At 47.3% G+C, this 14,881-nt stretch overlaps 1 protein-coding gene across 1 annotated transcript in view; it reads right to left on the bottom strand.

Annotated features, from left to right (window-relative positions):
* Positions 1 to 1,692: 1,692 nt before the first annotated feature.
* C10H8orf48 (chromosome 10 C8orf48 homolog) overlaps positions 1,693 to 14,881 on the bottom strand; it is a 79,433-nt gene continuing 66,244 nt past the window's right edge. Inside the window, exons 9-10 of the mRNA XM_054075862.1 lie at positions 10,695 to 10,778; positions 1,693 to 10,368 (exon numbers count right to left, since the gene is read on the bottom strand). The gene's annotated coding sequence lies outside the window, so the exon portion shown is untranslated. The remainder of the gene's footprint in view (positions 10,369 to 10,694; positions 10,779 to 14,881) is intronic.

Here is a 14,881-nt window from a genome sequence, read left to right as displayed (position 1 = left end):
TAATTGTTCCCATTTTGATTCCCTTAAGAAATGGTTCTCAATCCTTCCACCATTTGTACCTTTTTGGGTGCTGACTTTCAGAGCTCCTGAAGAATTTTACTGATGTTTAACTTAAGTTTTTGCTGCCTTGCCTTCAGGTCATCACTCTCTGTCTTATCACCATGTGAAATGGATTATACCATCCCACAGGAAAGGAATTAACGGAGTAAGGGATACATACCAGGTTACCTTGAAGACAGTTACAGCCTCCGGTTATGTCTACTCAGAGAAATCTCTTTCCTAAATTATATAAATGTAGTTGTTTCTGCCTTTCTGTTGCCAAAGTCTTCATGCCAATGCCCTCAAAGACAGAACCTGCCCAACAAATGACATGGTTTATTATTGATCATCAGTGATGAAGTTGCTTTTAATAGTACAAAAGAGTCCTAATTTCCTCTCAAGAGTTTCACATTCTCTACCCAAGGCAGTCACATCCCTGGGCTTCAAAAGAAAGTTTGGGCTGCTTCAAGAGAAAATTCTCCTAAGGACTGAAGCCAACACTCTCATAGCCATCTCCATCAAGGGCAGCTTATAAGCAGCATGCTCAGAGCAGCGAGAAAGAGATGAGGATGTCTTTTACAAGACAGATGATCCCATCAAGAAAAGCTAATCTGGGCCTGATGGTACAAGTCCTTGTATAAAGGACAGAGAGCAACTAATCCGAGCAGAGACGCTGCAAAGGAGCCAATGGATTGATTTGCCTCAGAGCTCGTGTTGTGGAGATCTGCATCTTCCACTAAAGACAGAGGGCTAATCAAACTGGCGAGGAAAATAAATGCAGAGTAAACAACCTCATAGGATGGATGAGGCTTTTGAAAGAGTTAGAAATTAAATGGGCTGATTGCTGTTCTGCAGAAAACCAACTGGCTTTAACAGAAGGATGACAAGAAGAGGGTCTTGAAGAAGCCCTAATCTGGAGAAAACTAGCTAAGCTGCAACTTGAACAGATAAACTGGCTGAAAATGAATGAGAATCAAGTGACAGACTCTTCACTCATACCAGATGAAAAGAGAATTCCATACATTTTTTTACCCTTAAGGAAAAATTAACCACCTCATTTGAGCATATCAACAAGTCATCCGTTACAAACAGGGTGAGATCTACATTCTGGGGCTTCAAGAAGTGAAAAAACTCCTCCTAATTGTTTTAGCATGAGGTTAAAACTATCTAAGCACCCCTTGGGTTTGTGTTTGATGTAATTGTGGCAATGAAGTCCCACAGGGGGCTCAGAAAACTGAGGCTCTGTCCGGGCCTGTATTGGGAAGGACTTCAGAGCCAGCCTTGAAAGGGGCTCCAGGAAAGTTGGGGAGGGGCTCTTGATCAGGAGGGCAGGGACAGGGTGAGGGGGAACGGTTCTGAGCTGAAAGAGGAGATATTGAGATGAGAGCTCAGGGAGAAATGTTTTGCTGTGAGGGTGGGGAGGCCCTGGCCCAGGTTGCCCAGAGCAGTGGTGGCTGCCCCATCCCTGGAGGTGTTCAAGGCCAGGTTGGATGGGGCTTGGAGCCCCTGATCCAGTGGGAGGTGTCCCTGCCCATGGCAGAGGGTGGAACTGGATGGGCTTTGAGGTCCCCTCAGACCCAAACCATTCCATGATTCTATGATCTCCTTAGCTGTACTACTCACTGCAGTTCAGCCCTTTTGTGGCAGCTCTGAAGAGGCAGCACCAAGCAGGTATTTCTCAGCTCCTCTGTAACGCAAAAATAATCACAGCAAAATAATAATCAACAGAAAAATAGGTCTCCAAAAACCAACAGGCATAAAGAACAGACTGGAATTTGGCTCTAGACAGACATAGACTGGAAAAAAGGACTGATGAGACGAAAGGACAAAATGATGAGTGAAACAGGATCTCCAGGGCCTTGTCCTCCTTTTATCTATGCCATGCTGAGACACAGACAACAAAGTTTCATGGATAAAAAAGAAGCTAAGCTTTTGGTTTCTCTGTGATTACGTGTGTCAAGCAAAGGCATGAGGTGTACAGGAAAAATGTGCAATTCTATCTGAAATGCCCCATTTTCTTGCCTTTGAATCAGATTGTAAGGTATTAGTTTAAGAGAGAAAAACAGGCAGTGTCATCTAAAATCACTGACATCTGTTTATTGAAACAAAAGAAACGCTCAGTGTCTTGGGACTGTAATGAGAACAAGAGGTTTATTAGCAAGTCTATTTTCTACTCACAAGTCAAACTAGTTTACTGCTGTGTTGTTTCCCTAATAGGCCTGTGAATTAAATGCAAAGTTTCCTTTACTAAATGAGGCTTCAGACTAAGGCTGGAAGGGACCACATATTTCAATGACAGGAAAGGGTTTAAAAACCAGTTGTTGGTTAAGCCCTTTGCTGCCCTCTGGTCTCCCTGGAAAATTCAGAGCCATAAGCAAAGCCACAGAGAAACCAACTAAAGCACTGGTGCCTGAGCTGGAATTTTCTGTGTTGTGGAGATGGACCTGAACAAAGCAGTGGAACAAAGGGCATACAAGAGGCCCACAGCGGCAGAAAGGCTGTAGCCGGTGCTGGTAACTCCTCCTCCTTCCCGTCACCCATGTCGCAGCCTTTTCCAGCTTTTACTGTACTCAATATTTCATTTGTGTCCATAGACACCCAGCTTCTGCTTTTCCTCTGCCTCTCTCCTACTGCCTCTCCAAGCCTGCTGTTCCTTCTCTGTCTCTCTTCCCGCTGCTTGGCAGCTTTTCCCCCTCTGTGCTCTGCCACCTTCCCTCTCCTGTCCCTTCATGCACTGTCATGGTTTGCCCAAATCTGCCTCAGGGAGCCTTGCAACCTCTGTTTCTGTCTTGGACTCCCATGTCAGATTCTGCCTCAGTTTCTCTGATGGCAACACCAAACCTCAGACCGGCAAATCATAGAATCACAGAATGGTTTGGGTTGGAAGGGATCTCAAAGCCCATCCAGTTCCAACCCTCTGCCATGGGCAGGGACACCTCCCACTGGATCAGGGGCTCCAAGCCCCATCCAACCTGGCCTTGAACACCAGGGCTCCCGCTCTCATGGGAAAACATTTCTTCCTAAGATGTCATCTCAATCTCCCCTCTTTCAGCTTTTAAGAAATCCAACCTGTACTCACAGCTACCATCACAAAACCCTCAGGGCTCACTGTAAATTGAATTTCTCTTGGGAAGTGTCACAACAGCTTCACAAAGCTGAAGTTCAGTGTCAGAAGGCCAATTGGGGTAGAAGCCTTTAAAAATAAGGATCCTAATCCTTTACTTCAGTCCTAATAAATCCAGACTTGGACTACAAGCTGCCTGAGTGCTGTGAAATTGTAGCAGTACCTTTCACACCCTTTATTTTCCCAATGCAAGTACAGTAAAGCCCCCTGTTGTCCCTTATTCCCTCTCAGAGCATGTCCACGCATACTGCAGTCAACAAACCCTCCTTCACGGCACCAACTCCAGCCTTTAATTTATTTCTCTTGCCTGTGTGGGGGCAGAATTCTTCAGCAAAGGGAAAGAAAGGGTTTACTAAGCTCTGCTTTCCCTTCACCTTCTCTCTGCTGACATCCGGTCTCAGAAAACAGAGTCATACTGGACCCAGACACTGTACTGGGTACAGCCACTATGCTTGGCAAACTCACCACTGCATCGCCTGGCACCAAGCTGCATTTGGGCAGCATATTTAGGTTCTTCTCAATTTTAGAAGAGATTTGGAGGGGACTAGAAATCTTTTCTTAAGTGCTGAGTGAGGAATACACTTGGACAGTAATTATAATTCAGTTTCCCACATAAATAGGGTTGTTATCAATTTACTAGCAAAGTTACTGTGTAAGTGAATAAATTCAGAGTGCGTGGAAAAGCTGACATGTCTCTCATTACACGAGGCTGTCAATAGTTTACCAATTCAGAACCATTTCCTTCCCACTCTTCCTTGTGATCTCGGATATGGAGATCTCCTGTAAAAACACAGCTCTGCCAACACGCTTTACCAAAATATATAGTAGCCCTGCTGTAATCCTCTGTCCAAACACTCGCTTCCATCCACACTGACTCCTGTGTTTGCATGTTCACCTCTTAGAGCTCAGCAGTTTCATTCCAGTCTGTATTTACACTATGCAATTCGTTCCAGGACCAAAGTTCTTGCACACAGAAGTCCTGGTGCATCCCTTTGGCAGCTTTCACACAGACTGATGGGGACTGAGCTAGGATGGGATTTACCAAACAAGTCAGACCTTAAGCTTGCAGTTCTAACTCTGAAAACCCATGTTTCCAGGACAATGCCCACAAGCTGCTTTGTATCCATAGGATCACACATGGTGGAAACACCAGCTACCAACCCCTGCTTCACAATATCATGTCCTCTTGGATCCAAAGCAGTCCCAGCGCTCAAGGAGGTTGTTGCTTCCATCCTACAGTGGGATGAGCATTTCTCCCTGCGCAAGCTATTGCTTCTGAAACCCTCTGCCTGCCAACGCCAAAGCTGACACCTCACAGAGTATTCCAGCCAACTTGTCAGAGCTCATTTTCCACCTCATTATTAAGAGGGCTGGTGTGCCACCAGCTCCTCTCTGAGGGTTCGGCAGCACGAGCTCCCCTGGGGCGCACTTTGTTTTCAAATGCTTCTCTCCAGCCTTACACAACACACAGCTCTGTCGTGAAGCCTGCACAGGGAGCAAGCTCGCTGTGCCTCCTAGATGCAAACTCGTGGCAGGCACGTCTGCATCTGAACGACTACAGCAGAGCCTCCCTGGCCTCATAAACATCTCTGCTTGGTCTGAAAGCCCTCTGTCTCAGCACGCTTAAACAAACTAGGAATCACAGAATCATAGACTAGTTTGGGTTGGAAGGGTCCTTAAAGATCTAGTTCCAAACTCCAATGATGGGCAGGGACACCTCCCACTAGACCAGGCTGCCCAAGGCCCCATCCAACCCAGCCTTGAAATAGCCTTCCCGTAGAGGGAAGATCCCTGGTGGAAATACAAGCTTCTATTTTCACCCTCCTTGTGTGGAACAGTAAATATGCAAAATCAGCTGAAGCTGGTTTTAAATGTGTTTTCCCTCTCCTTTCCCAAATTAGGATCTTCCTTTGTGTAGTCTCTGTTCTTGTAACCCATAGAATCATAGAATGGTTTTGTTGAAAAAGATCTTTGCAATCACTGAGTCCGACCATACCTGTCTACTACTGAGCCAGATCCCTCAGCATCTCGTTTGCCCATTTTTGAGCCCCTACAAGGATGGGGACTCCACTACCTCCCTGAGCAGATGTTCCAGTGCCCGAGGACCCTTTCAGGGAAGATGTTTTTCTTCACGTCTAATCCGAGGGTGGGGAGGCCCTGGCCCAGGTTGCCCAGAGCAGTGGTGGCTGCCCCATCCCTAGAGGTGTTCAAGGCCAGGTTGGATGGGGCTTGGAGAAATCTGATCCCGTGGGAGGTGTCCCTGCCCATGGCAGGGAATGAAACTGGATGGGCTTTAAGGTCCCTTCCAGCCCAAACGATTGCATGATTCTGCGATTCTATGTAACAGCAACAAGAGCTCCAGCCTCACCTTTAGCTGTAACGTATCCAGACACAACTTCCACTCAAAGCCTTGTGTTCGCTGTGTCTGACACAATCTCAAACCATAACTTTAAAAATTCCAGTAATTTTAAAAGGTGGTGCTGGCATATATAAGCGCTTTGTCACCCACAGAACTCAAAGCATCCCACAGATCTATCAGCACCATAACTCTTTTTTTCCACAGATAGAGTAATATTTAATGTACAGAGGAAAGATTCTTAATCAAATTCTTAAATTAGAATGGAAGGAGATGACACAGTAGCAATGACCCAACTGTACAACCTCTGAGAACAACATGGCTGCAGCACTCCACCTAAAAGTTGTTCTGAAGCATCAAGAAATCTACTTTCCAGCACTCTGCAAGAAAAGTGACAGCCAAACAAATAAACTAATTGTTAAAGATCATTCCAGAAATCAGATTCAGTGCTGGGAACAGAACACACTGTCTACTTTCCTGCTATTTACTTTATTCACTGACTCCAGTGGCTTCTCCACAGCTTCCACCTACAGCCTTTGCCTTCATATCCTCTCAGTTCTCCATTTCCTTGCCAAACTCTCCCAGCTTCCCCTTAAGGCAAACGATGTGTGTTGAGCATTTTTAACCACCTCTCCAAGTCAGTCCTTCCCATTCCTTAATTTCTATTATCTCTCCGACTTATTTCACTTTGGCACAGAGACAACAGAATTGAATGTAAACATTGGGACTTCAAGTTCTCTGCAATTTTGAGTGATGGAGACATGGAAGCATCCTGTCGCTCCACCAGACTGTGGTGCAGACAGCCCCCCGGGCAGGAACAGGCTGCCTTCTCCCAGGGATGACTCCTCCACCCACACGCTCCCTGCATGTGGTCCCTGTAGGACTTCTGTCCTACACTGCCTCACGCAGCTCTAGTCTTACCCAGATTTCCAACAGACAATTCAAATCCCCATTCTGCATGCACAGATTTTTTCCAGCTGTCGTCTTCAAGCCAATCCAGATGCATATCCCAGGAATTATCTGCTCCCAGGTGCTTCGTCATGACACCCAGAAAGAAGTCAGCAAGAAGTTAACAAAATATCTCAGCTAGAAGCTGCCCTTGCCTGTCAGTCTTAGGGTGAGAGGTGATCTAGGAAGTTCAAATGCAAACATATCAGCTTCAGAAACTCACCAGCTTGCTGTGTCCTGCAGTACACCCAGAGGCACCAAACCATGTCAAGCACACAAGAGCAGTTCAAAGCATGCAAGAGCTTAAGTGATCTGCAGAAGAAAATCAATTTAGACAAACCTGTGTTAAGTAGCCACATGAGATTCACAAAGATCAGCACCTCAGTCATAGAATCATTCAATGCTTTGGGTCAGAAGGGACCTCAAAGACCATCCAGTTCCAACCCCTGCCATGGGCAGGGATACCTCCCATTGGATCAGGGGCTCAAAGCCCCATCCAACCTGGCCTTGAACCCCTCCAGGGATGGGGCAGCCACCACTGCTCTGGGCAACCTGGGCCAGGGCCTCCCCACCCTCATCATAAAAACTCCTCTACTTATTTCCAATCTAAATCTTCTCTCTTTCAGTTTACAGCTATTACTCAGTGTCCTATCCCTACAGGTCCTTGTAAAAATTCCCTCCCCAGCTTTCCTGAAGTCCCTTTCAGCACTAGAAGCTGCTCTAAGATCTCCCCACAGCCTTCTCTTCTCCAGGCTCAACAACCCCACCTCTCTCAGCCTGTCCTCGTACAGGAGGTGCTCCAGCCCTCGGATCATCTCCATGGCCTCCTCTGGACCTGTTTCAACAGCTCCATGTCCTTCCTGTGCTGACGACTCCAGAACTGGACACAGGGCTCCAGATGGGATCTCAGAGCAGAGCAGAGGGGCAGAATCCCCTCCATCCCTGCTGGTTCCCCTGCTTGGGATGCAGCCCAGGACACAGTTGCTTTCTGGGCTGTGAGCACACATTGCCGGCTCATGTTGGGCTTCTGAACCCCAGCACCCCAAGTCCTTCTCTTCAGGGCTGTTTCCATTCTCCTGTGTGCACTCTTGCAAGCACTCACCGTCTCTGGTGTGAAGTGCCCGGCTGTTTCACAAAGGAACAGCAATTTCCTGATGACATTCAGACCGTGCAACAGATATCAAAGCCTGGCCCACTGCTCTTCCAGGCATCCTTCTTTGGGATGGTCCTTCTTTCTCCCTGATGCAAGTCACATTTCCATTGGACTTTGGAGACCAACTGTTATTTCAGACACTCTAAGAGTGACAAAGCCTACAGAACACGTTTTCAGAGTGTTCCAGCCAGTAGGCATTTGTCAAATTCTATTCAGCCCCAACAGTTTTGCTTGGAAGCGCCTTTCCAGACACTTTCTGCAGAAGAAATAATGCAGACTGAAGCTGTCAATGGAAAACTACTGGAAGCCTCATCTGAGCCGTCCTCTCTTTGAGTGCCAGTACAGAAATTTCCTTTAGCAGAGCGCTTGGGTTTCCAGCCATGCTACATCCAGCAGGTACCCAACACCCCCGTGGCAAATCATCTAGTTTGATTTAAAAACAAACCAGAACAAAACAATTCTGCTTACTGCTTAGATTTTAATCCCCTTCCACTCTGTAAAATCTGTCGGATTGTGCCAGTTATAAAAACCTACAGATATCCCAGTAACCAGCACCGTTTCTTCTCCAGAAGGGAATCCATTGGACACCCTCAACTTGCTCTTCACCATGAGCCTTGCAATGGCATTCTTCGAGCAGCCGGGCAAGGTCTAAGCTATGTGGTAAAAACCAGACAACACTGCACTGCCCTGTTCCCCACCGAGGGCCTGAGCATGATAAGCTTCACCTTCTCTTCTCTGCTCCTCTGTGCACTCAGCAGCGTCCTAGCTCCCAATCCCTTCTTCTGTCTGTACGCAGGGTGGGTCTCTCCGGGATGCAGAATGGAGCAGCAGGAGCTGGGAGGGGGGCATTCACTGACACATTCATCCCAAGAAAGCACTTTCACATCCACTTTCTTTGCAATGCTCTCAGCTCTCCATTTCATTTTTTGCAGAGCTCTCCATTTCATTCTTTGCAGCACACTTCAGTTTTCAACAGGAAGAATCTATTACAGAAATGTCTTTTATTTACTTCGTTCAGCGTAGTCCAAGCTATGGAGCTAAAAAGCTTCATTTCCCTTCTTGCACCTGGGAGCCTTGCAGAAACTGCGGCAGTGTATCAAAGCCTCGAAAACTGAGTCGAGTTTTGGGCTCCTCATTAGAGAGAAGATATCGACGTCCTGCAGCACATCCAGAGAAGGGGACGGAGCTGGTGAAGGGGCTGGAGAACAAACCTTATGAAGAGTGGCTGACAGAAGTGGGGTTGTTTAGCCTGGAGAAGAGGAGATGTTATCACTGTCTACAACTACCTAAAAGGAGGTTGTAGAGAGGTGGGCATTGGTCTCTTCTCCCAAGTGACAGGTGATAGAACAAGAGGGAATGGCCTCAAGCTGCACCAGAGGAGGATCACATTGGACATCCGGAAAAGCTTCTTCACAGAAAGGGTTCTCAAGCACAGAAACGGCTGCCCAGGGAGGTGGTTGAGGCACCATCCCTGGAGGAGTTTAAAGGATAGATGAAGTGCTTAGGGATATGATTTAGTAGTGAACAGGTACGGTTGGATTTGATCTCAAAGGTCTTTTCCAAACTTGGGATTCTATGAAACCCATGTCCTTTACTTCACTGGAGTCCAGACTCCCACTGTAGAAAGTAGAGGAAAATCTGCATCATCTTGTTTCAAATCAGACAGAAAGAAGCAAGCAGGATGCTCACCTTTCCTCAGCTGTTCATAAGATGAAATACTGACACCTTCCCTCAGGACATAATCCCTCCTGAAGTCTTGCTAAGGATTCTGGACTGACAGACATTAAGCCTCAGAGGAATTTCCACAGAGGCTACATCCAAATGTTCCAACACTAGAAAAGCTTGTTAATGCTATAATAACATGACATACAATCACATGAAGAACCTTGCATGGGGGTGAGCCCAGGGCACCGTGCACCACTCTGACACACACGACTGAGGAAGAGCAAAGAAGGACAAGCATTTACACTCCTTTTGTGACCACGAAGACCATTCCTTCCACTGCACCTCCATCCTGCCCTAAGTGACCTGTACAGACTGTGCTCAGCTCTGGCTGCTGCAGCAGCCCCACAATCAGTGCCCGTGATAGCAACTGGGAAGCAAATTCATTTGTAGCTACGTCTTTGTCCTCCCAGCAGATCTTGTTGCTTAAGGCAGAACCACCTCGGCCCACATCTTTCTCACCACTGAGCAGCAACAGCCAGAGACAAACTATCATCTCTTGGCTGGCATCCTTTGTCACCTTGACACGTACTGGCAGATGAGAGCCACCCTGCGCAGGCTGGGGGCTGTTTGAGAGCACAGCCTCCCCGCCGTCGCTCACACGGAGCTGGAACGAGCCATCACTTCCCCAGCCCCCTCATCCATTGCTTTTCCTGCCAGCATTAAAACTGTCAGATTGGCATTTTCAGCATGAATCTGCCAAGATGAACTTGAACTCCACACACATCTGTCTTCTTCACATCAGCGTGATTCTTCTTGCATTGCTTCCAGGGCTGTTAATCCTCCTCTGGGACCGCACCAGGATAGTCCTTTCTTCTCGAGAATAATCGGAGTGTCAAACAGGATGCCAGGAAGGCAGAATAGCTCCTTTAATTTCCCTTACTTCTTTATAATTAGGCATTCAGTTGCACTGGAGCAGAAAAAGGACAGATGAGAGTTCAAGGAGGGTTCTGGCAGCTTTTTAACAGCGTTCATAGGTGATGATTAATTAGAAGTCCATTTTGGATCTTACAAGTAAGAGAAATCCTAAAGATAAAGGCAGCAAATGTTAAAGAAAGGAACCAGAGGGGGAGGAGGGAGAAAGAAGTATTCACTTGCAGTAACTGGCTAACACACGATGGTTTGGGCAATCAAAAATGGGGGACCCATAATGCATAAGGCAGTGCCACAGGACAAACGTCAGAGGACCAAATGTTTACAGTAAGGCAGTGCCACAGGACAAACGTCAGAGGACCAAATGTTTACAGAAGGAACAGTTCCCTTCAGTGTCCCTTCAGCCATAAGATGTGTGTCCCACTAGGACCATAAATCATAGAAGAAGGAGACTGGAGTACATAAAAACAGTCACATACCTGCATCACTGCAATGCCTCACAATTTCTATGCACGAGCGAAGCACAGTGCCCAGCACAGCAGGGACACGCACCTTCTGGTTGCCTTTGGAACAAGAGAGAGTGGTCAGCAGGAGCAGGAAAGTGATGGTGCCCCTATACTCAGCATTGGTGAGGCCACACCTCAAATCCTGGGTTCAGTGTTGGACCCCTCACTCCAAGAAAGACATTGAGGTGCTGGAGCACATCCGGAGAAGGAAACAGATCTGGGGAAGGTGCTGGAGAACATATCTTATGAGGAGCAGCTGAGAGACCTGGGGTTGTTTAGCCTGGAGAAAAGAAGGCTCAGGGGAGACCTTATTGCTCGCTACAACTGCCTGAAAGGAGGTTGTGGGAAGGTGGGCGACAGGCTCTTCTCCCCAGTGACAGGAGATAGGACAAGAGGGAATGGCCTCAAGGTTTGACCAGGGCAGGTTCAGATTGTATAGTAGAAAAAAATTCTTCCCTGAAAGGGTTCTCAGGCACTGAACAGCTTCCCATGGAGACGGTGGAGTCTCCATCCCTGGAGGGTTTTAGAAGACAGGCAGACGAGGTGCTCAGGGGTCTGGTAGTAGACAGGTATACTTGGACTCTATGATCTCTGTTTGTCTTTTCCAAACAATTCTATGATTCTATAAGAAAGAAGTTATTAATATTTCCTGCTATGCTTGTTTTCTCCCCCGTCTACTCTGCATATACACATTCCAATGAAATGCAGCCACTTCTGTGAAACACAAAGCATCAGGCTTTTTTAACATGAGGCAGGGTAAATGCAGAGGACTTCCACTCTGACTACACAGGACACCCAAACTAGATCTATCAAACACTTGTGGCTACAGAAAGTGAAAGACCATAATTCACCATCTCACCTGAAAAACAATTTTCAGCACTATAAGGCTGCTGGCAGGGAATTGTTTTGCTGGTTTACTGGTAAATCACAAGACAGAGCATCTTCAGACAAAGCCTCAATGCCAGGCAATGATTTCTACACCATTCTGCACTCACAGCCTTGGAAAATTGCCTGAGTGTCCCAGCAGAACGAAATAAGATAAAGCGAGAGTGATTCTAGTAATGAGTAATAACAAGGCCTGGAAAGGACTATCTGCTTACAGACAAATGTGATATTTGTAGTAATTAATAAACGTGACACGAGAGAAAGGAGCTGAGAATGAAGTAGGCACACACAGCGGACAGATCAGAACTGACATAGTTTAAAGCTTCCAATCCCAATTTGGAAGTTCTGCACTTTGGGGATTTTTTAATTTATTTTAAAGCTGAACCAATCCAACACTCGGATCTGGGCTCAGCTTTTCAGAGGATCACAGAATCACAAAATGTCCTGAGTTGGAAGGAACCCGCAAGGACCATCGAGTCCAATTCCTGTCCCTGCACAGGACAACCCCAACATTCACTGTGGGGCTGAGGGCTTTGGCCAAATGCTGCTGCAATACTGTCAGGCTCAGCTTCCCTGGGAGCTGTTCCAGGGCTCCACCAACCTCTCCATGAAGACCCTTTTCCTAATGTCCAAACTAACCCTCCCCTGGCACATCTTCCTGCCATTCCGTCGGGTCCTGTCCTTGGTGGCCAGAGAGAAGAGCTCAGCACCTGCTCCTCCTCCTCCCCTGGTGAGGAGCATGATGAGGTCTCCCCTCAGTCTCCTTTAACTCCAGGCTGAACAGACCAAGTGCCTTCAGTCGCTCCTCACACTCTTCCCCTCTAAATCCTTGACCATCTGGACATTTTAGCTCTAGACCCTTTTTACACTGTGGCACCATTTCACCAGAGGTGAGCAGGATCTGGGTTTAGAATTTTCCAATCAAACCTATCCCAACTTTAACCGACAGCAACTGGTCTGATAAAACCCATGTATGGCACCATATGAGAAAATATTCATTGCAGGGCAAGGCTGGCTTGAACCCTCAATCAGAAAAATAATTTCATAGAATCATAGAATGGTTTGGGTTGGAAGGGAACTCAAAGCCCACCCAGTTCCACCCCCTGCTATGAGCAGGGACACCTCCCACTGGATCAGGGACACCTCCCACTGGATCAGAGGCTCAAAGCCCCATCCAACCTGTCCTGGAACGCCTCCAGGGATGGGGCAGCCACCACTGCTCTGGGCAACCCAACACGCTGGCTTCTGGACAGACTTCTGGTGGTGCTCATCCACCCACCTGGTGATGCTGAGGCTGCGGGAAGCCAGCAGAACCAGCGCTGCGCACATCGCCGTGGGTGACATGGCGAACAGGAGGGCCTGGGCAGCTCTCCCATCCACTTCCTGTAACTGCACAACCAGGCCACAATTCCCCTTCTGATCTTATCCTGGTGACAAGAAGGTGAGCGGTTGCTATTCCCAGCCACATTTATTTATCGCTTTACCCTGGTCTCCATGGAAACAAGCCACGATCTTCCCAGCTGCAGCAGGGAGGTCGGCAGGGCTGGAGAAGCCATGGGGAGGCAGTGGCACAGAGCAGGAGAGATGCTAAAACTAGAAAAGTGTAATTTCTCTGCAAAGAGCAACAAAATAAGTGGCGGGAGAGTTGAAAAGCACTAAATGTAAGAGGCCTGGACTTAACATCACCTCAATTATTTAACAAGATCGTCTTGTCTGTGTATTTGGATGAGTCTGATCCACCCTCAGGACTACTGAGATTGTCCCATTGCTGCTTACAGTGAGCAATGGTGTTTTGGATCTCTGCACCCACTGGGCACCTTAGAATTACTTTTTATTGGCCATCTCTAGAAAAGATGAAGAAGGACAAAAAGCAAAGCCAGATGCTCAGAGCTGAGCTTGATCGTACAGAAATCAGTGACATCAGGTGAGTCTAGAGCTGGCTCTAAACAAATAAACACAGATGGCAGCAGTAACACAGGAAGACAGGGAGCAAACTCATGCATCTAGAATCAGGACAGTTTTGCCAAAGTGAATAATTAGTCTGGTACGAGCAAACACTCCTTTCAGCCAACTGTATCCTGGGCTGCATCAAAAGAGCTGTGGCCAGCAGGTCAAGGAAGGGGATTCTGCCCCTCTACTCCTCTCTTGTGAGAATTCATGTGGAGTACTGTGTCCAGTTCTGGAATCCTCAACATAAGAAGGAGATGGAGCTGTTGGAATGGGTCCAGAGGAGGCTACAAGAATGATCAGAGAGAGCTGGAGCACCTCCCATACGAGGACGGGCTGAGAGAGTTTGGGTTGTTCAGCCTGGAGAAGAGAAGGCTCTGAGGAGACTTAATAACGACCTTCCAGTACCTGAAGGGGCTCCAAGAAAGCTGGGAGGGAGTGTTTGCAAAGGTTTGTAGTGATAAGATGAGAGGCAATGGGTATAAACTGGAGAGGGGTGGATTTAGAGCAGACATAAGGAGGAATTTCTTCACTATGAGAGTGGGGAGGCCCTGGTCCAGGTTGCCCAGGGAAGCTGTGGCTGCCCCATCCCTGGAGGTGTTCCAGGCCAGGTTGGATGGGCCTGATCTGGTGGGAGGTGTCCCTGCTCATCACAGGAGTGTGGATCTGGATGGGCTTTAACGTCCCTTCGAACCCAAACTATTCTATGATCCTATTGAAATGCCTCAGTGTTCAAGAACATGGAATGTCTTACCTCAAGCAGTTTGTAAGCTAGAGAAATATTAAATTAAAACCCATTTTTCAGACAAGGACCATTGGAGTTGGGAAGAGATCTGTCCCACCTTCAGTATATGACATTTCCCTTACAGAACATCCCTTACCCACTCTCCAAGATAAGTAGCTGGCAGCTTCTTCTGGAGAAGGAGCCAATGGGAATGTCCTGATAGATTTGTCTTTACCCCCACCTGATGTGCTTCACTTAAACTTCGCATGAACCAGAAATCTCATAACTGAACTCCTTGACGCAGCTTCTGCAGATCTCAGCTGTATCCCAGCTTCCTAAAGAAGCCTGGGAGAACTCTGGCAAGGTTGGCACACAGCAACCTCTTGGTGTTTATAAGAATCACAGGCTCTGCTTTCATGGCCAGAAAGAACGAATTGAATCATTTAATCTGATCGACAACAAAAAGCATAAACTATACCCTTGATACAACCTCATGTCTAAGCTACAGCAGAGTCTGAGCCCAACAAAAAACTCTGGTTCTAAGAGATAACCACAACGCCTGGACAGGGTTTCCTGTAATTCATCGCTGGTCCAGTTAAAAATG

This window comes from Cuculus canorus, chromosome 10 (genome assembly GCF_017976375.1).
Source record: "Cuculus canorus isolate bCucCan1 chromosome 10, bCucCan1.pri, whole genome shotgun sequence".
Lineage (NCBI taxonomy): Eukaryota > Metazoa > Chordata > Aves > Cuculiformes > Cuculidae > Cuculus > Cuculus canorus.
Note: the sequence above shows the minus strand (reverse complement) of the source record. Positions and strands in the feature narration are given on the sequence as shown.